The sequence below is a fragment of the Leptopilina heterotoma genome, unplaced genomic scaffold (genome assembly GCF_015476425.1).
Source record: "Leptopilina heterotoma isolate Lh14 unplaced genomic scaffold, ASM1547642v1 Lhet_45, whole genome shotgun sequence".
Taxonomy (NCBI): domain Eukaryota; kingdom Metazoa; phylum Arthropoda; class Insecta; order Hymenoptera; family Figitidae; genus Leptopilina; species Leptopilina heterotoma.
The window spans coordinates 3405419-3431908 of record NW_025111086.1 but is presented as its reverse complement, the minus strand read 5'-3'; the positions used below and the strand labels follow the sequence as shown (position 1 = coordinate 3431908).

Below are 26490 nucleotides of genomic sequence, written 5' to 3'. Positions count from 1 at the left end.
AAATTAAATGAAATAATTATTTATTTATTTAGCATTGAAATAAAATTAAAATAATTGAAATGAAATTAAAATAAAATTGAAAACTAAATAAAATTCAAATTAAAGCATAAAATAAGGGAATTAAAAAAAATTAAATTCAAAAATTTCTTTCTCAAAAATTCTTTTTCAAATTTGAAAAAAAAGAATTGCAAAAAAAATTTATTTTTAATTTGAAACAGAAAATAATTTAGCTAGAAAATTTAATTCAAAATTAAAGCAGAAAATCATTGAAATTAAATACTAAATATTATAAAGATAAAATTAAAAAAATGTTAATTTAAACCTTTTTTAAATAATTGATTTGAAAAATTAAATTCAAAGTTAAAACAGAAAATAATTGAATAAATTCGCAAAGTTGAAACAGGCAAAAATTAAATTCGGAAATTTAATTTAAAATTAAAGCAGAAAATAATTGAAATTAAATACTAAATATTAAAATTTAAATTTAAAACAGAAAAAAATCAAATTAAAAAATTCAATGTAAAATTGAAACAGAAAATAATCAAATTGGAAAATTTCATGTAAAATTAAAACAGAAAATAATCAAATTACAAAATTTAGAGCAAAATTAAAACAGAAAATAATTGAAATTAAATACTACAAATTAAAAATTAACATTAATAAAATATATTGTTAATTTAAAATTTGAAAAAATAATTGAATTGAAAAATTGAATAATTGGAATAAAAAATAAAAACCATATTGTTAACATAAATTTAAAAAAAATTAAATTAGAAAATTCAATTCAATAAGAAAATTCGATTTAATTCATAAATTCAAGGTTAAAAAAACAATTGAATTAAAAAATTAAATTCAAATTTAAGACAGAAAATTATTGAACTAAAAACTTCAATGCAAAATTAAAAAAAAAGAAAAAAATTGAAATTAAATATTACAAATTGAAACTAACAAATGAAAACTATTATTAATCTGCAATTAAACAAATAATTGAGTTAAAAAATTGAAAACCATTTTTAACTTGAAATTACAAAAAAAAAAATAATTGAATTGAAAAATTCAAAAGGTATTGAACTAAAAAAATCATATAGATAAAATCAAGAAAATAAAATTAGGAGTTTTAAAAAAATATAAAATACTAATTTCTATAATTTTTTTCCTTCAATTGAAAAATAAAATTCATAGACTGAATTTTCCATCTTAAACGTTTAATTTTGATTGAAAAATAGAAACAAAGGAAAATTATTTTCATTTCTGGTACAAAATAATCGATTCTGCTCTTTTTGGCCAGGGCCACAGTCGGAGCGGGTGGATCAATCTCCACCCCCCGAAATTGCTTTCCCAGGAATAGGGTAAACCTTCTGCAGAGAGACCCACTTTTCTCTTTTTTGCAAAATTATTTCTTATTGCACTCCATATCTGAGGACATTGATTTTTTCTTCATAAAATTAAATTTTTCCAGCATAATCAATTTTTAATAATTTTTCTTCATTTTTCAAAACTCATGAATTATTTATGTTTTTTTTTTTATTAATTTACAATAGTAAATTATTTATTAATAAATATTAATTTACAATAATGAATTATTTCATGATAAATAATAATTTATGATAATAAAAATTATTTCATGATAAATAATAATTTATAATAATAAATATTTATTTCTAATAATAAATTATTTACCTATTAATATACAATAGAAAACAATAATTATTAATACTGCTATAATTAATTTACAATAAATTAAATAAATTATTATTAATAATATTTTCTATAAATAATTTTTTTTAAAATTATTACAATTATTTAATACATTTTTAATTAAGTATCGGTAAATTTTTTTTATTGTTAATTTTTAAAAATTTTTTTTTATTTATTAATTATACATTAATTAATTGTTAATTAATATAATTGATTTTATTAATGAGTATTAATTTATAATAAATAATAAATTAATGCAATATGGTAATAATTATTAATAATATTAATATTAAATAATTTGTTTATCATAAATTATTATAATTATTTATTATATTTATTATTATAATTCTTTAAATAATTATAAATAAATAATTATCATAAATAAAACTTATAAATTAGTACTAGAGTTAGAAATTTAAAAATATTTTTTTATTACTATGGATTTTCATTCATTAATAATTTATAACATTAATTTATTAATTCATAATTATTTGTTAATTAATAATTAAATTATAACTAATTACCAATTGGTAAATTAATATATACAGTAATTAATATTAATAATAAATTAATTATTATGAATAATTCTTATTAATATTAATTAATAAAATAATAATAGTAACTTTTTATTAGTTTAATAATAAATAATAAATAATAAATTAATTTATTAATTCATAATTAATTATAAATAAATTATGAACTAATAAATAATTATGAATTAATAGGTAATTAATAATGAATAAATTATTATTAAAAAATGAATATTTATTTGAAATAAACAAATTATTTATTATTGATTAATTATTGTCATTAAATTGTTGTTACATTCAGTTAACAATTGGTAAACAATTATTTAATTCAATTTTCAGCTCAGAGGTATACACTTTTGTTCTTTATAAAATAAAGGTGAAAGAGTAATTTTTTTTTTTTTTTTTTTTGAAATGATACGGTTTATAACTAAAATAACAGGAATCGTTGATGGATTTGTTTAGATTTGAAGTTGAAACGTTTTGATTGAACGTTTGCTTTAGGCGATTCTCCATTGGTTTTTGCTCGCTCGCCACCAGAGAAAGAAAAATATAAGAGAGAAGAGTGTGATTTACCTGGAAAGCGGAGGGAAACCATTGGATCTAAAACGTTGAAGGATCAAGGACAACCCACTATATAAACTATGAGGCTGCAGGATATTTTAAAAGTCCCTCCTTTTATGGGAGGATCTCTTCTAATGGTAATTTGGGAAATTCGTCGAAATGCGAGAGTGTTAACTGCGCGTTCATTGGCAGGAAAGATGATTAAAAATGGCGGTTATAGACATTTTTGAATTGAATTATTTTTTTTCTTTAGCGCAAACATTTACCCAAAAGTATTATTATAAATACTTTAACATTTAAAGGTATAATGTTAAATACTTATTATTAATTTAATTTTAATTGACAATTTTTTATTTCTATTGATTTAAATTTGTTTCTATTTGAATTAATTGAAATCTATTTAAATAGCTGTTGGTTAAAAGTTTTGAATTTGACTTTCTAACATTGGTCGTTTGGACCAATCAGGTGTGGCGTTTGTTCGTAAATTACCGACCGAGCAATAGTTTTGGTCACGTGATGGCGCTCGATGCGCCACCATTAACAATGAAGTTAACCTCCAAATTAGTCTCGTGTAGTGCAAATGGTGCAAATTATACGTAATTAATTCAAAAAAGTAGAGAAATTAAAGTTGAATATGTAGTTAGAAGTCAATTTGCATTGTGTACAATTTACTTTAAAGTTAAATATATCTGAAGAGTGGCGATATTATCGCACTGAAGAGGAAAATTAAACTCCTTGGCGTCACATTGCAGGCATTGTGTCGTCTTGTCGGTCGTCGTCAAATTGATCGAGGACAATAATCGAATGAGAAGTAAGTATCGATTTCCTTGCCATTAATTCTTTATTTTATTGTAAAAAAATTGAGATTGAAACTTTGAAAGTTTATTTCTAAGTCGGGGTTTAACTTTTGTCACTTTCGGTCAGTGCGTTAAAAAAGGGGAAAATTCGAAGCAAATGCATTAATTTTTTAGAACTCGAATTACTATATTCAGGCAAATAAAAACGTCTTGTTTGGTTTTTTTCATTCTAGATTTTCTGACCTGAAATTATTGTCGGTCAATTTCCAAAATTCTCGAATAAGAAAGTGAGGTTATGTTTGCCAATTCGATGCGCCAAATATTGTCGTTGTCATTGTTTATTGTTCTCAACAGTGGAAAAGAAACAACGTGGGAACTAAATTTATAGTAAGGTAAGAAAGATAATAATTCTTTCATCCATTTTTAAATATTTTGAAAACTAAACGTTTCCTGAGAATATGTATATATGCAAATTAGCACCTGGAATTTTTCTAATTTGTCATTAAGTTTTTGACACAAATTATTAAACTTGTACCTTTTGTATACAATGTGAACAATTTAAGTGGAGTTTTGAATTAATTATTAGGTTATATTGTACTTTCGAAGTATAGTAAACGTATTAATTTGGATAAGTGTGCGACTTTATGAAGCGTTGTACAGTCTGTTACAAAAAGGTTTTCGAAAATATTTTTCCGATGATTTCATTTTATTTTTCGAACAAATATCATATAAAGGTCTATAAAATACGGAGTTTATTTAAAGAGCGACTACTATATTTCACGATACTTAAAATTATAATTACTACTTGTTTTAATTTTCGAACGAAACACGAAAATAAATTTGGCATTTTGTACAAATGCTAAAAGGTTGAAACTATAACGAAAAATTTATTGTTTTTAAATACTGTACTTGAAGCCGAATTTGCTTTCATCGACAAAATATTAATATACATCTCGGGAGGGTAAATATGGAAATCAAATAAATTTAATTTTTATCACTCACATAGGGAAGTTCTACTGTATATTGTATGTTTTAAATTTCAATTTTCAAACAATTTAGAAACAAATGGGATTTAAATTAATTATTTTTGGACTCTTCAAAAACACCCTACTCGTTTTTTAAACTTTGCCCTTTGGTAAAAAAAAACTACCCTCACCATACTTGTACAAAAAATCGAAAATTCTTAAAATTCAAAATTATACATTTCAAAATTTTTCTTTTTTTTAAAAGCAAATTAGTAAAATAGTTAATACGTTAAATATGAAGAATTAGTGGAAATTTATGAAATGACGAAAAATCGTTAATCAAATGATTTAGTAATAATTTTACTAACAACTATTAAAATTTTACTAGCAAATATTACAATTTTTTCAATTGTTAGTAAAAAAAAAAAGAAATTAGAAATCAAATTTTATTAGTGTTTTAACTATTAATTTACTGATTTGTATTCTAAGAAACTAATTCATTTTCATTCATGATTTGAATAAGAATTATAAGTTAAAGTCCTCTTACTAATTCATTTAATGCAAACGAATCGCCCTGTATAGTCAAAAGCGACTAATTCCAATTTAGAGATTAGATCTTCAAACAAAATTCCTTAATCAACTAATGAATACATTTTCAAATAAAACTTTTAACCCCAAACCATATTATAAATTAGTATAGCAGAATATTTTACCAACTAAAAATTATCCCAAAAAAAATAATATAACCCAAACTTTTCTCGCAGTACGAAAAAAAGCACTATAACTATAACTAAAATATAAAAATTATAATTTATAACTTTTTGAAGAAAATTAATAAACTTTCAGATAAAAAGTGAAAATATTTCCCCTTAAAAAAATAAAGAAAGAAAGAAAGATAATAAAGTGAACCCGTTGCTTTGAATTGTGGAGCATATAAAGCCCCTTATACTCAAACCGAGAGGTTAGTGTAGCGTGGCTTAAGTATTGATTGCTGAAACTGGGTCGAAACCACTCTTCTGAGCACGAATTGGAGGGATGAGGAAAAAAAAGCGACGGCAGAGGGGGGAGGGGAGATTAAGGGGGTAGTAGCTTCTACACACACACAGAAATACATTTATGTATATATATATATATATATAGTGATAGAGAGAGAGAAAGAGGGGAGTCTGCTTGAAGGGGTCAAAAGGAGAAAACGTGCAGCGAGGGTTGCAGGCCACCCCACCCCTTCTCCATCCGCGTTTGCGTTTCGCGGAGTTTCTAGCGTAGAGGGATCCTTGACATAAATAATCAGTAGTGGAGCACATCGCGGTGCTGGTTGCTATGGCAACGACATCGATCCATCGCGCAGGCAGCCCTCCTCTGTGAAGCAGGCCAACATTATCTTCCTCGTGTGTAGTCCCCCTCATCCTAACTTGCTTGAATTTCTTCCTTCCTATTCAGTTTAGGGCTCTTTCCGATATATAAACTTTCTATCAAATTCGAACTTTGTTTCTATTATCTCGTATTTGAGTTTAGAGAAAATCTTTAAATACGGTACTTATAGTCGTCGTTTTATTTTTAAAGCCGTTTATTTGTCGTTTATCTTTTTTTTGAGTCTTTATTTTCAGATGGTATATGCGGAAACTTATTTGTTTTTAATTCGTGTGCGGCTTGTTTGTAGATTGCTTGGGTTTTATGCAGGTTGAGTCTTTGTGGGCTTAGAGAGCTCATGTTTTATGCTTCGCGATATTTTAAGAGAGAGAGAGAGAGAGAGAGAGAGGAATTTTTGTTCTTTGGGGTTCATATGATGTTGGATTTTGTATGGAGGGCTTTTTTTTAAAAAAAAGTGGAAATTTATTTTTTGGTTTTATACAGTTGGGGTTTTTTCTTTTCGATACATTTGGGGATTTTTCTTTGGATTTTAGATACAGTTGGGATTTTGATGTTCTTTGGAAATACTTTCATGCAGTTCGAACTCTGTTCTCTTGATTTTATGCATAACTTTGTTTTTTGGAAAGACACAGACCTTGTTTTTTTGGGTTTTATCTTGTGTTTTTTAGATTTCCTAAAGTTGAACCTTTCTCCTTAGGATTTATACAGATCAACTCTTTTGTTTTTTCAGATTTCTTTCTCCTTTGAATTTGTACAGTTGAACCCGTGTGTCCTTTGGCTAAAAAGTAACAAAAAATAGCATTTTTTTAAGAGACAAAAATCCTTACACATAGGTAACGAATGGTAACGTATGGTAACGTATGGTAACGAACAAAAGAAACGTAAATCTAGTGGAAAAAAACAGTTGAGAATTATAAAGTACATATAGATAACCTAAGTACATTGTTTCTGGTTACTGAAAGCAATTAAAGTGCTGGGATGTAGTGAGAGTGAGAAAAGAACGCGAAAATTACAGTATGGCCTCATGTATACATATGAACGTATATAGAAAGAAGTATATATATATCTCTCTTTTTCTAGGTTACACGAGAGCAATTAAACTGCGAAAAGTAGTGTGTGCGAAATTTATATACATACATATATATATGTACAAACTGCTGCAAATAAGTGGCGCACAGTTTCCCTTGTCAAGGGATATATAGGAGGCATATATATAGTATATTATTCGACTATATATGTGTGTACGTTTTACGTGCATTGCATATAAGTACTGCCACTCAAGCACATAGTACTGCTGCTGCATCCCCTGAAAACCGACGAAATTCGACCTCGTCCTAGTTCTGCATCTTGTCCTTATACTGTCAACCCATTTTCCGCTCCATTTAGTCTTCCTTATTTTCATTTTGTACCCTATTATCGATGAAATCAATTCGACACTTTCGTATAGTTTTTTTTTTTTACTTTTTCACGAAGGGTTATCTTTATTGATTCTTTTATTTTATTTCTTATTATCTACTGTCTAAAAATTAATTAGCATAATATGAGAAGAAAGCATGAGAAAAAAAAATTATATAAAACAAACCTGGCGCATATACAGTATTGTTTTATTTACATTATTATTACAAGCGGAGAAAAATTTTATTTACACAAAATATATTTTGAGTTAAATAAAAGTACTCTCTGAATTTGAATTCTAGTAGAATTCTACTAAAATAAAATAGTAAAATAGTTTGGCCGCAGATAATTTTTGACGATAACGGTTTGTTAGCTTCAGCAGAGGGTTAATGAATAAAATATAGTAATATAATAAGATTAAACAGTAAAAATATAAAATAGTTTGAAAATAGAAATAGTTAAAAATAATAAAATAGTTTGGCCACAGCCAATAAAAAATGTAACTTGGGACAGACATTTATTGTGGGACAGAAGGGGACTAGAAGACATATATATATATATTTTATTTTGTCTATTAATTTTTCTTTTCTCTTTATCTCTAATTAGAATTTATGATCATCAAATGCACTTGGCGGTATGATGTGTGTATAATAGTTAGAGCGAAATAGTTAAAAGCTGGTCGGAGGCCAATAGCTAATCGGAACCTTGGGCCTCACCCACACAAAGTCTTATCGTCAACTATCGCGCACTACTATATAACTATATACATTTATATTTATATATTTACTGCCACTAGTCGTTCATTCTCTGGCAAAACGACAGATATAATTTCATTCCTAAGCTCAACACTGCGGCGAAAAGTGAACGTGCTGATCTCAATAAATGTGTATTGGGTTATCGAACCTTAGTCATGTCAATAGATTTCTTTGTAACTCTCACCTAACTTACCTGTGCGCATAAGAAAAGAAAAAAAGAATCACGCGTGTCCGGAAAAAGATTCTAATATTATAAATTGCAAACTTGGAGTTTTTCTTTTCTTTTTTATATAAAATATAATAAATAGTGGTAAAGAGAAATTGAACGAAGAAGAAAGAAGTGAAACTTAGACACTAATGTTATTAAATATTAAATTTAATTATATTAAACTAAAAAGGGCAGAAAAGAAACTAAGTTATTCAACTTAATATTTAATTTCAATTGAAGTTTTAAAATTCAATGTTTGATTTAAATTAAACAATTAGGTTAAATATTTAATTTTAATCCAAGTATATTACATTTGCGATATCTTGATTTAAATAATTAAATAAATTATGTTTAAAATTTCGTTACAATTCATTAAAATTAAACTTAATATTTGATTTAAATTAAACAATTATATTTGATATTTAATTTCAAAGAAAAAAATTGAATTTTTCATTTAAATAGTAATTTATTAAATATATTTAAATAATAATAATTTCTAAATATAATTTATATTTAGATAATTATTATTTATTATAATTTTGAAAAATCATTCAATATTTGAAAAAGTATTAAATTCAGTATTTAATATAATTTATTTAATTTAAATTTATTATTTATAGCCTACATTTAATATTTATAATTTAAATCGAGTTCAACTAAATTTATTATTTACTGAGCTGTACTTTAATTTAAATTAATTATTAATTACTATTTGGTTCGAAATATATATTCTTTAATATAAAAAAGAAAAAAAATATATTTGTCTCGCAGCAATTGAAATTATTTTGTTACAAATAATTTATTTGGTTCAAATAAAACTTGTAGGAATAAGGAAACAATTAAAAATAAGTAAGAGTCTATAGAAAAATTAGGAAAAAATAATTCAAATGTCGATTTTTAAGTATAAATAATAAGTTTTAATTGCTTCGAAGAAAATGCACATGCGTTTTTACATTTGAGAGTAAAATATATATATTTATAATATATATATGTATATACGAGTTACCCAACGTCTTCCCCTTATTATATTGTCTAACCTTCAACCTTTTTAATCTGAAAAGGATGTAAGTGACTTACATGTTAACATCAATTCGATTCGAGTCTCATTATTTATTACTTACATAAATGTAATTTAAGATTATGAAAGCCGAGTTAGCTATAAATTAGAAAATAAACTATGACCGTTGTTTTTATAGTCGCAATATAAATAAGAAATATACGAGTTATTGTTACCACCCAATAAAATTTTGCATTTTAGACTATCGCCAATAAATATATAAAAATTCCTATGGTGCGATGAGGAAATCTTTGTATAATTATGTATTTTCTATCTGAAATTTTAAAATTACAGAGAAGAATAACATAATCTTCGTATTCATGTATAAATAAATATATTTATTTATCAAATAAATATATTTATTTATCAAATAAATATATTTATTCATCAAATAAATAAATTTATTTATCTAGTAAATAAATTTATTTATGTTTATTATACGTATACACCCAGAGAGAAATTTTATTTAAACCAAATATAATTTGAGTTAAATATTTGTTAATATTATTTTTTTATTATTTATTAATTTTTTTATTTGTTACAAAATTTGTTAGATATTAAATATTTGTCACAAATTCTACCAATTTATTTATCTGTTTTAAATGAAAATTTTTATTCTGCATAAATGAAATGTTTATTTAAACCAAACAATGTTTATTTGAACCAAACAATTTTTATCCGAACCAAACAAAATTTTTTATTTGAATCAAATTAAATTTATTTGAACCAAACAAGTTTTATTCGAACCAAACAAAATTTTATTTCAACCAAATTGAATTTATTTAAGCCAAACAATTTTTATTTGAACCAAAAATTTTCATTCGAACAAAATAAAATTTATCTGAACAGAATTAAAAGTTTAGTAGGCTCCGAGACGAAGATACTTTTATTTGACTCAAATAAAATTATATTTGCAGGCTTCGCACTCCTCTACTAAAACCTACTAATTTATTATACTTTTTTACGTTATGCTAGTATTTGGGTACTTTTTTTAGATTTCAGCCACTAAAAGCTACTATTTCTGTTTTTTCTTGAGAATTTCCAGTATACTTTAAATTCGCTAATATAAGGAATCAAAAAAGTATTCTCAAAAATTATATTCAAATTCTTTAAAACAATTCATCTATTTTCAAAAAATAATCGATATTCAATTATTTTCAATATCTAGTATTTTTATAAAATTTCGAAAAAGAATTCAATTATTTAAAAAAAAAAATTAACAAAACTGATTATTTAAAACAATGTTTATAAAATTCTTATGAAGAATTCAATTATTTTCAAAAATTAACAAAATTTTTCACAGAAATTTTCAATTCTTTTTAATCATTTTAATAAAATTTTTCACAATAATTCAATTATTATTATAAATAATAAAATTATTCTTCTCCGGAATTCAATAATTTTTGGAAATTTTAATAATATTCTTAGCAACTATTCAATTATTTTCATAAATAATAAAATTCATCGCAGGATTTCAATTATTTTTAATACAATTTTACAGGAATTGCTCGAGAAATGTAATTATTTTTAAAAATTTAATTTCAATTCCTCGAAAAAATCAATTATTAAAAATTTTTTCCTTTAATTCTTTGGTGAAATTCAATTATTTACAAAAATATTATAATTTTCCATAAGGAATTCAATTATTTTCAAATATTTTAATGAAATTGTTCGTAAGAAATCAATTATTTTAAATACAATTTTAATTCATTTTTATTTTTAAATAATTCAATTATTCTTTTAGATTTCAATGAAATTCTTCCCAAGAATTCAATTATGTCGATAATTTACAAAATTATTCCCGAAAATTCAATTATTTTGAGGTATTTTAGTGAAATCCTTTCCAAAATTCAATTATTTTCATAAATAACAATATTCATCACAAGAATTCAATTATTATCTTTAAAAGTAAAACATTTTTTCTTGGAAATTCAATTATTTTAAAAAAATTCTAATGAAATTATTCATTCAATTATTTTCATAAATAATAAAATGCTTTTTAGGAATTCAATTATTTTCAAAAAAAAAAAAATTTAGTAAAATTCCACACAGACATTCAATTATTGTCAAAAATTTGAATAGAATTCTTTGTAAAATTTAATTATTTTTAAAAAATTTTCGCAATTCAATGATTTTCAATATCTACTATTTTCATGAAATTTCCAAACAGAATTCAATTATTTAAAAAAATTTTTGTAAAATTTTTTTTACGAATTCAATTTAATAAGAAAATAAAGGGAAAAAAATTTACTCAAAAAAATGTTCTGTTATATTTTTATTTACGAATTTCTTTAATTGTAAAATTATTCGAAAATATCAATAACTTTTTTTTTTAAATAAATATTTAATGAATATTATTTTTCCATAGGAATTAAAAATTTCTAAAATTTCAAATTCAAATCTTTATAAATTCATGTTTTATAATAATTAAAGATGACCGAATGATAAAATCATTGTTTTATATTATAATAATATTATTAGTGTTTTTAATAAAAATTTGAATTACAAATTTTTGAATTCTATTATTTTTATAAATGTTAATTTTATGTAAAAAAGTTAGCTAGTTATTTAAAAATTTTTATAAATTTCTTCGCAACAATTAAATTATTTTTATAAATCTTTCAATTCTTGAATATGAATAATAAAATTCGTTGCAGGAATTCAATTTATTAGTTATATAGGATAAGGAAGAAGTAAATATTTTTGATGAAAATTAGGAAAAAGTCGGGGAAAATAAAAAATATGGAATGGAATTTTTGTCTGTTATAAAGTGTTTTTTTGGTCGTCAAGTTTAATTTTTCGATAGCTACTTTTTTTAGTTTGAAAGCTATACTTTTTTAAAATTAATTATCAAGTGCGAAGTCTGTATATTTGATATAAATAAAATTTTTCTCTTGCTGCAATTTTTAAATAAAATGATTATAAATGCGTGTAAAATTTATAATATTAGTTCTCCATACTGTTGGAGAGAAGAAAAAATGTATAACAGTAAAATATTTAAAGAAATAGTTTTGTACTTGTGCGTTACATACGCGCAGGGGTATAAATTTGTACCAGAAAAGTTTCAAGACTTATTCAGTCTATTTTCTATGTTTAAAGAAAACATATATATTTATATCTATATATACACATAGTAGTCACAGTATAAGTAGATCAACATTTGGGTGTGTCAAGAACTTTGAATTAGGTCAAATTACACTGATGCGCTTATATATATATATACTTTTATCGGGAGAGTAGTTTTTAGCTTCGCGTATCTTTTCCTCTAAATACATCTCTAAAAACTCTCCAAATCTTTCATGCAAGATTTATACGAGGAGAGGAAGTGGGAGCATCGTCAACTTGATTCTCGCACTTTTTACACTCATCCCACTTCTCTCCTCTCCTATTTTCAATCAAGTAATCCGAAACTCAAACTTCCGTTATACCGTTTGTAAGAAAACAAGGAAACTTTTTCATTAATATGTTAAAAAAGTCTAATGCTTAGCTATACTGGTTTTTCTTCTTCTTTGGGTAAAATTTATCTTTAAACTTTTTCTATTTTTCAATTAGAAGAAAAAATAAATGCTTTTCGCATTTTCGACTCAACTGAGGATCATGAAAGGATTAGAATTGATAAAATAGTTTTTAGTTAATAATAATAATAACAACTTTTAGTTATAAATGATTCTTATCGTTTACAGTAAAAAGGATAATATTATTTTATAAAAAATAATTTTTTTTAATAGAGAGTATTAAAATTTCCATAGGAAAAAAAAAATTTAATTTTTTTTATTTAAAAAATAAAACACAAAAATCTTGTTGTTTATGTCAAAAACAATATATTCTATTGAACAAACATTTATTATATTTACGATACAGACCTCCCATAGTTCATGTCTCTTTTTGACGAACAAATTATCATTTTGAAATGATTTACAATAACGTAATAATATATATTCGAAGGTTTTGCCTCTGATTTTGAAATAATAGTTTTTGGTCAATGAATATAAATAGCTCCTTGATAATATAAAATAATTTAGTCGAAATTTATCGTTTTGAATAGAATTTGATGGTGGACATTTCAAGGTAAATGCATCAATAGACAATTTCTTTATAGTATACACATTGTATATTTTATATAACTATAAAAATAAACTATAAAATAAACGCCGCGGTGTCCTAAATGAAACTCTCGTGACTTTACGCAAACGTAAATCGACGATGTCGACGACGACCTTCGACGACTAATATAACGTTTACCAAATAATGTGTTACTTCTATTTTCCAATATTTATTTATTACGGTTGTTAAATTCATCATTTTTACACTTCAAACTTTTACAGAGTTAATAAGATTTATTAGGAAAATTTCTATAAATTTTAAAAGACGAAATTTAATAATTTTATAAGGCAACATTCCTTTTAACGACAAAATTTCTTTAAAGACACATTTTTCGTATTTTAAAACACGAAATTTAAAACTTTATTTAAAACTTTATTTATTCGAAATTCAATTATTTTTAATATTTAGTATTTTCATAAAATATCGCAAAAGAATTCAATTATTTAAAAAAAATTGATAAAATTCATCAAAAATTCAATTATTTTTATAAATAAAATAAAATTTCCACAGGAATTCATTTCATTTAGAATAGCATTTTAAAAAAAAATTTCGAAAAAATCAATTATTTAACAAAATTTTTATACAATTCTTCATAATAATTCAATTACTTTCACTAATAATAACATTTTTCATGGAAATTCAATTTTTTAAAAAAAAATTTTGATAAAATTCTAAGCAAGAATTCAATTATTTTCAGAAATAACAAAACTCATTGAAGAATTTTAATTATTTTTAATACTATTTAAAATTTTGCACAGAAATTCAATTTTTATTAAACATTTTAATAAAATTTTTCGCAATAATTCAATTATTTTTATAAATAATAAAATTTTTCTCAGGAATTCAATTATTTTTGGAAATTTTAATAAAATTCTTTGCAACTATTCAATTATTTTCATAAATAATAAAATTCATCGCAGAGGATTTCAATTGTTTTTAATACAATTTTACAGAAATTGCTCAAAGAATGTAATTATTCTTAACAATTAAATTTCAATTCCTCGAAAAAATCAATTATTTAAAAAAATGTTTTTAAATTATTTGGATGAATTCAATTATTTACAAAAATATTTGAATTTTTACAGGAATTCAATTATTTTCAAATATTTTAATAAAATTGTTCGAAAGAAATCAATTATTTTAAATAGAATTTTCATAATATTATTTTGAAATAATTCAATTATTCTTTTAGATTTTAATAAAATTTTTCCCATAAGAATTCAATTATTAAATAGATAAATAACAAAATTATTTCCGAAAATTCAATTATTTTGAGGCATTTTAACAAAATTCTTTACAAAATTCAATTATTTTTATAAATAACAATATTCATCACAAGAATTTAATTATTTTTAAAAGTAATAAATTTTTTTTTGGAAATTCAATTATTGAAAAAAATTTTAATAAAATCGTTCGTAAGAATTCAATTATTTTCATATAGATAATAAAATGCTTTTTAGAAATTCAATAATTTTTAAACAAAATTTAATAAAATTCCACACAGACATTCAATTTATTATTCTCAAAACTTTTAATAGACATCTTTGTAAAATTTAATTATTTTTAAAAACTTTTCGCAATTCTATGATTTTCAATATCTACTATATTTTCATAAAATTTCCAAACAGAATTCAATTATTTATAAAATTATTTGTAATAATCTTCGTAAGAATTCAATTATTTTCATGAATAATACAAATTTTTTAGAAATTCAATTATTTAAATTAGAATTTGCATAAAATTATAGTTGAAAGAAATCAATTATTTAAAAATTTAAATAAAATTCTTCACAAGAATTAAATTAATTTTATATAAATATTTAAATTCTTTAATGAATAATAAAATTCGTTTGCAAGAATTCAGTTTATTTGCAGGATAAGAAAAAGGTAATTATTTTTTATGATAATTAGGAAAAATTCAGGAAAATTGAATATAGAATTGAATTTTTGTCTGTTTTGTGAAAGTGTCTAAAACGAGTTTTTTTTGGACAAGTTTAATTTTTCGATAGCTACTTTTTACTTCTTTTTTAAAATTAATAATTTTCGAGTGCGAAGTCTGAACTTTATAATATTAAAAATTTAAAAAATTTTAGAAAACAAAGTTCTATATTTAAAATAATCATGAAACATAGGACTTTATTAATTTAATTATCAAATATTTGTATCTAAAAGAAAGCGGATTCATTTATTTGTTAATTAGCCTCTTTTATAGTTAATTAATGCATAATTAACTTGAGGTTCATTACATTAAAATTTTCATTACCCTGTTTAATTAATTGAAGTGATTATTTTATTTCAAAAATGATTATTTGATTTTTTTTATTTAAATAAATGTTTGCATATACAAATATTATATAAACTAATTATTAAGTAGTACTTTATATATACATAAATACACAAGTAAAATTCATCTGATATCTTATAATATTATTGGGTGAAAAAGAAGTTATTCTTCACTATAAATAATAATTTATATAAATATAAATTATTTGTCGTAATTTTTAATTTTCGTTTAATGGTCGAATAATTAAAGGTTAATTTACTTAAGTTATAAAACTAGTTATTAATGGTGCAATTAAATCAGAGGTTTAATTAGTATAGAAAACAAAAAATTATGTCCTTATTTTAAGAAATTATTTAACGCACATTCACGCACACTAAATTTGAATCGTTAGTAAAATGTAATAAGTTTTTTCCAAAGGATATCAAATTTAGATAAAAAACGAATCGAAACTTTACTTCACAATTATAACCCTTGATTCGTTTTTTGTCTCAATTTATAATTAGAAAAACAATAAAAATGAGTAGAACGATGCATTTCGGAATAAGTAAATAAAAAATGCTTTAAAAAGTATGTACTTTTCGAACTTTCAAATAAAATTTAGAAAATAGGTTTTAATATTCGAAAAACACTAAAAAGAAAACTAAAACTTATGTTGATATTCTTTCTCCATTAAAAATATAAAAATCGAGACAGTATTAATTTTTGCGCAATGCATTCGATATTTCCATTAGAATATAAGATTACAAGTGTGTGTCCTCTATAAAGTTTTCTAGATCAATATGAGAAAAAAAATGCATATATCGTGTTCTTTATACACACACAAACACATATACATTTTTATATACATAAATGGGAAAAATAAAATAAAATATAGATAATGTATCAAACTGCAAACTATACTCTCTATATGTATATTGATATGTGTTTTAATATATACTTTATTTACTTGTTGGAAGACAGTCTAGCATCAATGAATCAGACTTTTCGTGTGTATAGATTCTACAATTCTACAAATAGCTTTGCTGAAACCGTTGCCAAAATCTTTTCTTGCGCCAAAAGTTGCGCGTATACATATATAACACGCCAAGAATGCGATTAAAAAGGGAGTATAAGAAAATGAAAATGATAAAAATATACTTTATACAGCATATACTTCTGAATATGCTGCTTGCGGCTGTCTTTCATTCGATATAATGTTATCACGAATTTCAAAGAGTTTTCCTTTTTTCTTTGCGTGGAAATTTTCACTATCAAAAATAATCGTGCAGTTACTAAGTATAATATAATTAATTACTCTTTAATTTTATAGTGAAAATGGTTAGGAACTTTGATAAGTCATTTCTGACAGAATTTTTACATATTTCTGTATCCTAAATTTTTATTATATTTTACTATCCAACAAAAAAAAAATATAAAATTTAAGACCTAGATCGTAAGATCTAGGTCTTATATTTTATATTTTTCTTCACAAATTTGTTTTTACAATCATTTTCCCTTTCTATTTTTCTACATGTGTATATATATGAAAACGTCGCGTGTCAATTGAGAGTACAGATGTATAGGTATATCTATAAAACGTAATTAGAGATATAAATGTTTAAGATTGAAGAAATGTTGAAGCAAAAAATAGTGTACACACATAGATATATATATATATATATATATAGCATATATATAGTACACATATATAATACACATATATACAGTGTGTGTATATGTGTGGTGTGTAGAAAAGAGGGGCCTTTTTGCTGTGCACCGCAACAGTCGACTTGTTAGATTTTTAACGTTTTCTCAGCAATCGCGACGAGTTCTCGTTAGTGTCGAAAGGAAAGAAATAGAAAAAAATCTCCTATAATAAACCGACCGCGTTTGCTTAGCCTCGGGATTCTGCGCGTTCTCCGGACTTGATACTCGGGTACGATAGCTGCTCAAGGTTGAAACCCCCCTTCTTACATACTGGGCATTACGTAACATGGCATATAAGCTCTTTCGCACATATACGCGCACATGTACGCACATATACACAAACCAAACGAGAAGAGAAGTTATATACGCACACGTGGCGAGGTGGTTGCTTGTTCAAGCGCGAACGCGTCAGATGTATGCTCCATCATCTATATATATATGTACATGTTCCTTACTATCATAGTATTGTAGTCTATAGCGCATGTGGGAAGATTCAATGATTACGGAATCACACTGCGTCCGTTCAAGAAAAGAATTCGATAAACGAAACGTTTCTTAATTCCATTCGCGCAGAATATGGTGATGGTTGTATAGGTTTGCTAATGGTGTAGATGAGATTTTGTAGGTTAATGCTGCATTTTGTGGATAGAATACTGCTACCAAATATGCAGCATTTTGTTGATGATAATACAGAATTTTTCAGCCATACTAATGCTGCATTTCGTAGCTGCTATAATGAATTTTGTATAGCCAATATACTAATGCTGCATTTGGTAGCTTAATACTACATTTCGTATCTACTAATACCACTTTTTATATTATTAATAGTATATTTCTGCAGTTACCAATACTGTACGTTCTGTATAGCATCCAACAGTCATTTCGAGCATTTTCCACTCTCCCCACAGCGAAACAGTTGGGTAAACCGAAAATCACGCCACTGCGTTACAGATACACATCATCTTCGGTCCCTTATCTCAAATTGTTGTTACATACTCTCTGTTTTTCTATAATATATTACTTTCTGTCTGGAGTATGTAGAAGAGATATTACGATATGCTCCAATTTGATAAGAGAAAATTAGAAGAAACACTTGTTCCAGATATAGCATGCTAGTTTCAAAAATATGATGAAACTATATTGAAATGAAATTATAGAATATTGAGTGCATAAAATACATACATATAGCATTAATAATTAGGGACTATAGATGTAATTTACACTGATAAGGCCAAAGTTCCATGCGCGCGGAGAAAGGAATATAATCATGATAATAGTATAATAACAGTAAAAACACATACAGTTGAGCAATTTACAGACAATATATTCGTCTAAATGGTATTTAAAGAAATCGTGTGCATTGTTCTCGAGAGATGCAAGAGGAATATATTATTGTATAATATGTATTAATGTAAAGTTTTTGTATATTATGATGATGGTTCTTAATTTTTTTCCTTGAATTCGTGGTACGTGTATATATGCGTATTACGTCCTTGAGTGTGGAGACCGATTTGGGGTAAACTATATTAACGGCGCACTAATCTCCAAGACCCGATATACAGCATGAAAGAGTCGACCAGACACGCACGGTTGATTACTTATCTTCCTTGTCATGCTGTGCAAATGCACTATATCGCAAAGAGGTGTGCTGTATAAATGTGAACATTCGTCTCGACGATATTATCATCAAGAGCAGAATAATATATTTTAAAAGTTCGAAATCTAGAAAATTTCAAATACAAATAATAAGAAAGGGTGAATTAGTATTCGAATAATCAAAGTTCCTTATTGAAATATTTAGAATCGAAAAGAAAAAAGGACATATACCGAAAGAAAGCCGCATAAACGAAACAACCTCCATACATATACAAACATCAGAAATTCAATCAATCAATCAATAGTGTAATTAGCAGCCAAGTATAGAATATCAGATTATCTTCTGTTACTAAATCATGTTTATGAATAGTATGCCGCGTGTCCCTTCGCCTTCATCAAAGGAATAATTACAAATTAATGGTCTGCTTTGTGATTAAAGGATGATACTGTATGTGGTAATTAGTAATTACTGTTTTATTTAAATTCGCGCTCGCGCACAATGACTTGGGCAACAAAACAAAAACCGCATAATATATATACGTGCACGCATATATATGTTACCGGCAAAGTATGAAATCCAGGCATTTTATAAAATGCCTAGGCAGTATATAAAAAGCCTGTCCATTTCAGGCAATGTATATAATTAAATTATTTTTTCATATATTGCCTAGGCATTTTATAAAATTCCTAGGTATTTTATAAAATGCCCATCGAGCATAAGGTAAAGTATATAATAGTCTCAGCAGCTTGAAACGTCTACCTTTTTCTATAAACACTTTCCACGATTTTTCTATTACAAATAGAAAATAATAAGTATATAACAATAAGTATTTTAGCTATGTTTACATAGCTGCATGTTAGCAGTGAGTAATTTTATACAATGAAGTTCAATATTTCTAACTCTTAAGAATAATACTTAATTAACAGAAAATACAAATTTTGTCAGTCAATTCTCACATTTTGAGGTAATCAGTCGCAGAAACATAAATTTGAACTTAAAATGAGTGCAGAAATAGGAAATGTTTCGGTGACAAGGGATAGATTTTTTCCGAATTTTCTAAAATTAAAAATGCAATGGCAAAAAACAGTATATTTTTATCAGACGAACGGTATAAGCAGTTGATAAGTGATGTTAATAATGTTAAAGCTACCGAGAAAAAGGAACAGGCCAAGGTTTTGTAAAATGTTCTTGTAAAAAACTGTCAAAGCAACAAATATTTATGCATAAAAAATAAGGTCCAGTGTCAGTCGAAATGTCATTCAAGTATGCCGTGTTGTAACAAATAAATTACAAAAGAAAGTTAATATTTTTATAACAGAAAAATGTATATTATTTGAAATAAAACTAAATTTTATACTTTGCCTAAAGTCTAGTGGGCATTTTATATAATGCCTAGGCAATGTATAGAAAATCTTTTTTTTATACACATTGCCTGAGACAGACAGGCATTTTATATACTGCCTAGGTATTTTATAAAATGCCTGATTACATACTTTGCCGGTAACATATACATAATATTATGAAATAAACCATCAAGATGAGTACATAGAGCACTTCTCTCTCTCTCTAATATACCAATTCTGTGTGTGAGAATTTAATACCTATCATGTCTATATAGATAGGTCGTTAATACAGCAGATTACTGGCTCTTAATGACAAGCCTAAACAGATAATTCACGACAGATCCTAAAGCAATTTATTTGACAGATAAGCCATACCTTCGTCATTGAATCAATAGCGATGTATTACTATTCAAATTTCCCCTTATATCGTCGCCAAAAAGGGATATATATATATATATATGATTGGAGTGTATTCAAATATGTATCGTATAATGTGTGCTTTAATTGATTAATTTAGTTTATAATAATTATCGAGTAATTATTGCAGCGGTAGCCTTGTGTGTTTGGTCCTTTAGCGGGGAATTGAAAATTTGCTGTATTTGTTGGGAATTGAAATTCGGATTCTGAATAAGGTTGCATTCATTGATGATGAGAGGGTATTAACGAACAGGAGTATTAAGAGAAGAAGCAAAAGGTGCTTCTTCTGATACTCCTTTAAATGTTCCTATTGATACTCCTTTTAATGCTCTTCTTGATAATATTTTTGATACTTTTAATGCTCATCCTCTTGATGCTCTTCTTGATGTTCTTTTTGATACTTTTAATTACCCTCTTGATGCTCCTTTTAATGCTCTTCTTGATACTATATTTTTGATACTTTTAATGCTCCTCTTGATGCTCTTCTTGATACTACTTTTGATACTTTTAATTACCCTCTTGATGCTCCTTTTAATGCTCTTCTTTATAGCATTAAAAGGAGCATCAAGAAGAGCATTAAAAGTATATCAAAAATAATATTAAGAAGAGCATTAAAACGATTATCAAGTGGAGCATTAATAAAAGTATCGAATGAAGGATCAAAAGAAACATCGAAAGAAACACTAAAAGAACACTAAAGAGCATCAAGAAGGGCATCAAAAGGAGCATCATAAGCAGTAGCAAAAGAAGCATTAAAATTAACACCAAAAAGAGCATCAAAAAGAGTATCAATTGAATATAGCATCAAAAGAACTATCAATTGAAGTATTAACGCAAAAAAATTCTAACTAAAAAAAAAGAGAAAAAGAAATCAACTAAAAAGAGTAAATTTACAAAATAAAAATTGATACTCTACGCATGAAAATTTAGAATTTACGAAAAAATTGGTATGTGAGTAATAAGTTTTGAAACGATGTGAAACGATGATGACGAGATGGGCTGACGTCAGAGCAGCATCAAAGTGGTAGCAGTGCATAATAAGCACACACCACTGGCCGGTGTAACTATACTATACCTACCTAACAACCTCTACCGACATTTTACTTGACCGTTCGGATGCGTTCCCATGCTGAAAATCCCCTTCCCTCTCTACACTCCTCTTTCGCATACAAAGACACATCATCATCGTTTGCCAACTCACAAGAATCGTTGGATGAACCTTTCTTTGCATTAGAAAGACAAAGGCTACTATATACTATGCCTCAATCGAACCCCTCCAATCTTTTTTTCTGTATCCGGAAGTTGCAGCGCGAAGAATTCTCGCACTTTAATATCAAGGACAAACTCAATTGCTCTCTCTCTCTCTCTTTCTTTCTTCTTCTCTTAAAAAAAACTTAAAAAGCCTCTCTGCATCATAAAACAAATAAATCATAGCAATAGTGATAAAATCATCCAGAAACCGATAACTATCATAACGAAAATTGTATAAATAAGGAAAATGATTAATGGAACGAAAATGATAAAAATCGTAAATAAAATGATAATAATCACAAAATCGTTTCTTAATTAGTTGCAATCGTCAACTGTGCTTTCATTTTTATAGTTCGAAACTTGAAAAATTTTACCGACAAGCTGTGATAATTCCCCTGTTACTAAACTTTCTGAATGATTTTGTGTTTACTGAAACAGCTATGGGGAAAAATGGACAATAAAGAACACCGCGGGATTTATATTTTAGTTTTAGCCCCCAATCGGTTTTTCAGTAAATAGTTATTTTAAATTTTACAATGCTTCTAATCCGTTAAATGATGCCAAAATTTCAGATATCTAAGCATTCCATAAATCATTGATAATATACACATTAATTATGTTGGGAAATTTAAAACAAAAGGTACTAACAACAAACTATAAATCCAAATGATTCTCTGAATTTCTGAGTAAAGAAGGGATACGTCACTTTTACCTGCAAGAAAAAGTAATAAAAGACTTGGCGTCATTTCATGTGGAAAGATCAGGTCCAGTCCGTTTAGACAAGGGGAGGAGTAGTCGTTTTGAATTTGTTAGAAGGGCCATTAAGGCCCCTTGGTCCCTTTGGTTGCCATCCAGAATTGGAGAGAGAAGGAGGAAGAAAAAGGGAAAAAAAGAAGAAGAAGAAGAAGGAAAAGGAGAAGAAGAAGTAGAAGTAGAAGAAGGACAAGAAGAAGGAGAGAAAGATGACGATATAAAAAGGGTTAGGCAAAGGGGGAAAGGAAAAGAGGAAGCATATGCCTCTTTTTCTGGCGCGTGTGCAGTGATAAGTTGTTTTCTCGTGGTGCTTACGTAAGAGAGACGTATACCTCCCGTCTATTCAAGGGATCAAGGCGAACCGGTAGGTGGTTACTGGTTAGGTACTACTAGCACTGACACACATGTCGCAAGGCCCCTCTTTTGCCAGGCCTGCCAAACTGCCTAGTGCCAGGCCGGAAACGCCAACCCCGCTACTCTCCTCGTTCCCTCCTTAACTCCTCTTCCCTCCATCTCACGTCGACCTCTATACTCACAACCACTGCCCCACCTTTTTTCGTTGTTTTTTTTACGCTCACCCCGCCCCCGCACCACATTGCCACTAGACACACTGTATATATATGCGCCTGTACACAACCACCTCCGCAGCTGCCACCAATGCGGCCCCATCATGCCAAAATTTCAACGTTCCTTCGCGCCTTTGCCCTCTTCCAAACTTTGACTGCATGGGAATTTTCGTTCGCATCAACGACAAATGACGAATTCAACAGACACATTTTTAATTCAACCGTATATGTATACGCGAGAAGTTTTAATTCTAAAGTTTTAATTCTATTACCAGAATGTTTTAATTCTTCCGTACAGCAAGAATTAAAAATGTGTCTGTTAAAATCGTTGTTCTTCAATGCGATGGAAATAGTTATTTGTGTAGAAATCCTGCGCGCTCGTTTCTAAAAGATCTGTTATCTCTTGAAAAATTCATCCTTTAGAGGCGATGAACGAATTCTAAAGAAATGCAAAAGATTATGCTACGGAGGAACCGTTTTAGAAACGAGAAAGTTTAACCCCTTTTTTAAGCATAGTCGTGCTGAATAAAAAAGGCTATGGCCAACAGTTGCCTTGTAATAACCTTATAAGTGTTACCGGAAGAATAGAATCTGAAAATAAATTTAGTTTTTTGTGTATATAGGGACATTCGTTCATTTCGTAATTCTTAGATACTTAGATAGCAAGTGATGTTGTCGCAGGATTGCTGCAATTTTTCTATTAAGGACATGCTGTCCAGTTATGGGAAACATCTCCAATAGTATTTAAACTTACAGCAGTGTTTGTCAATGATGCTACAAGTTTAAATTCTCTTGGAGATTTTTTGCCTAGGATTGTGAAAGTTGCAGCAAATATTATCAAAGTTGCAGCAACATTAACAATATTTTCTGCAAGTTTAAATGCTCTTAGAAATGTTTTGTTTGGGATTGTGAAACTTGCAGCAAATATTGTCAATGTTGCAGCAGGTTTAGATGCTGTAATGCATTCGAAATTCGTAGCGATATCTTCTTAGAGAATTGTTTCAACCTCCAAACTGTTTGGTTTCAGTTTGGTTCGTGCCATTGTTAGAAGACTTTTACTTTTTTCAACCCAAGAGTCTTGAGTATATGGTTATCATGAAGTCAGCAATTTAAAGAATAGTGCATATGGCAAAAGGATTAAATCGCCATTAGCAGATGAATTAGTCGTCCTTGATGCGCCCTTGACGAGTTGCAGCGCCATTCTAACAATAGCCGAGTCGCTTTGCGAAGATGATTTCACCCACCCTGCATTTAAGGCGTGGCCTACGCACCCCCGCAGGCTTTTCGTGAAACGCCATCTTGAATATTTGAACCGACCGAGGGTGAAAGTTATAGGGCTGGGTCGTCCTGAAAGTAGGCATTCCCTCACACCCAAAACAGAAATCTTACCCTCTTTTCTTACCCAGAAAATTGAAGTAGAACTTCACCTCTTCCTTTTCGAAATGACTTTTCTTATATGGATATATGTGTACATGAAATCTTCCTTATGAAATATTTTTTCTTCTTCAAATTTTTGACCTTAATTAAATAGAAACCACGGATAATCGATTAAGCAAAATAACATAGAAAAAAATGGGTAGAAATTAAGAAAATAAACTGAACAAAATTGTCAGTGTGGGGTATACCCCAAAATTAAGGTTAACTAAAGAGCGCAATGGGGGAATTTTTTCCCCCCCGACCTGGGGATAATTTCAATTTCTACGTCCCTGTGAAGCTATAACAAACAACTTAATTCTTTTACTTTTGCTATGATCATGCTGGAAACGACCTTAGCTCGCAATACGTAACGAATAGAAGACCTCGGCGTACAGTTACGTAAGGCGCACTGGCACATACACATATTTCAGTCACACTGTATACTGCAATTGGACTCTTGAGTTTTCTTCACTTCTTTTCCTTTTCTATGATTACTATATACGATTTCAAAACTAACCGCGCGTACCGTATTTTCAAAACCGGCTAAAAATGCTTGTCTCCTTTTAGAAGTGTTGCTTTTTTTCCTCGTATTTTATATATAGAAGAAAAAAACCTTATAAGCAAACGCTTTCGCCTCTCTTGCATTATATATGTATAGATATGCGGCTTTTAGAATATCCTATATACACTAGATGGCCTTAATTTTACTGTGGGAAGATCCCAATTGTATACCATCATAGTTTATGAGACTTGTAATAGTAATTAGCAAGTCGTGTATGAAAAAAAAAATTCTTCATAAAATAAAATGCGTCAATTTTCCTAGATATTAATTCTTGTTTTCTAATTTGATTATTGTTTTAAAATCTATGAATAAATGTTTCTTTCTTTATACTTTAATTTTGATTCTATTTAGTTTCGTTTCCATTTTATTTTGCTTCTATTTAATTTTGCCATCGTTTTGCCATCTTCTGTAGTATTTGGGTCAGATTTGTACCTACTTATTAAAAAAAATTCTAATGAAACAAATTATATTATGTATATGTACATAATGTCCTAGAAGGATGGAATAAATAATGAGTGTGCTTGTTAGTCCTTTTAATACATCAGCAGTGCATTCAGTCATCCCTTTTTGGAATTGAGAAATTGTATTAATGATTATTTTATCAGGAAATATGATATTCTTTAAAAGCGATGAATGTCTTTTGTGCGTGACTGAAGGGAAAAGCATTGATATCAACTGGTGTTTTACAGGTGTACATGAGTACCCACGAGTACCTAACGGTAGGATATGTATAATGAGGGACGAAATAAAATAAAAAAAAAAGAAAGAAAAGAGAATAAGAAAAAAAAAACGTGTTCCGCCAGTACGTTATATACGTTCGTTTGATTCGTTCATAAAGTGAACAGGGGACCAGAGATATGCATGGTTTTTTCTTTTTCAGATACTCAAGGCTAACCCATCCCACATAATACACACAAGCACGCACATATGTGTGAGTACATATTAGATGTGTATAAATGAAGAAAGCACGAGATAAAAAGATTATATAAAACAAACCTGGCGCAAATATAAACTAATATATTTTTATATATTATTATTATTATTATACCCAGAGAAACATTTTATTTAAAACAAATATGATTTGAGTTAAATAAAAGTATCTGAATTCTACTAACAAGTATAGTAAAATTTGATTGTTTTTAATTTTCAATATGGAGATGCTATATTCTCCGTCT

At 26.9% G+C, this 26490-nt stretch overlaps 1 long non-coding RNA gene across 1 annotated transcript in view; it reads left to right on the top strand.

Moving 5' to 3' along the window:
* Nucleotides 1-3196: 3196 nt before the first annotated feature.
* Nucleotides 3197-26490, top strand: part of LOC122507187 — a 64271-nt gene continuing 40977 nt past the window's right edge. Inside the window, exons 1-2 of the long non-coding RNA XR_006302096.1 lie at nt 3197-3600; nt 3820-3978. This is a non-coding gene — a long non-coding RNA (uncharacterized LOC122507187). The remainder of the gene's footprint in view (nt 3601-3819; nt 3979-26490) is intronic.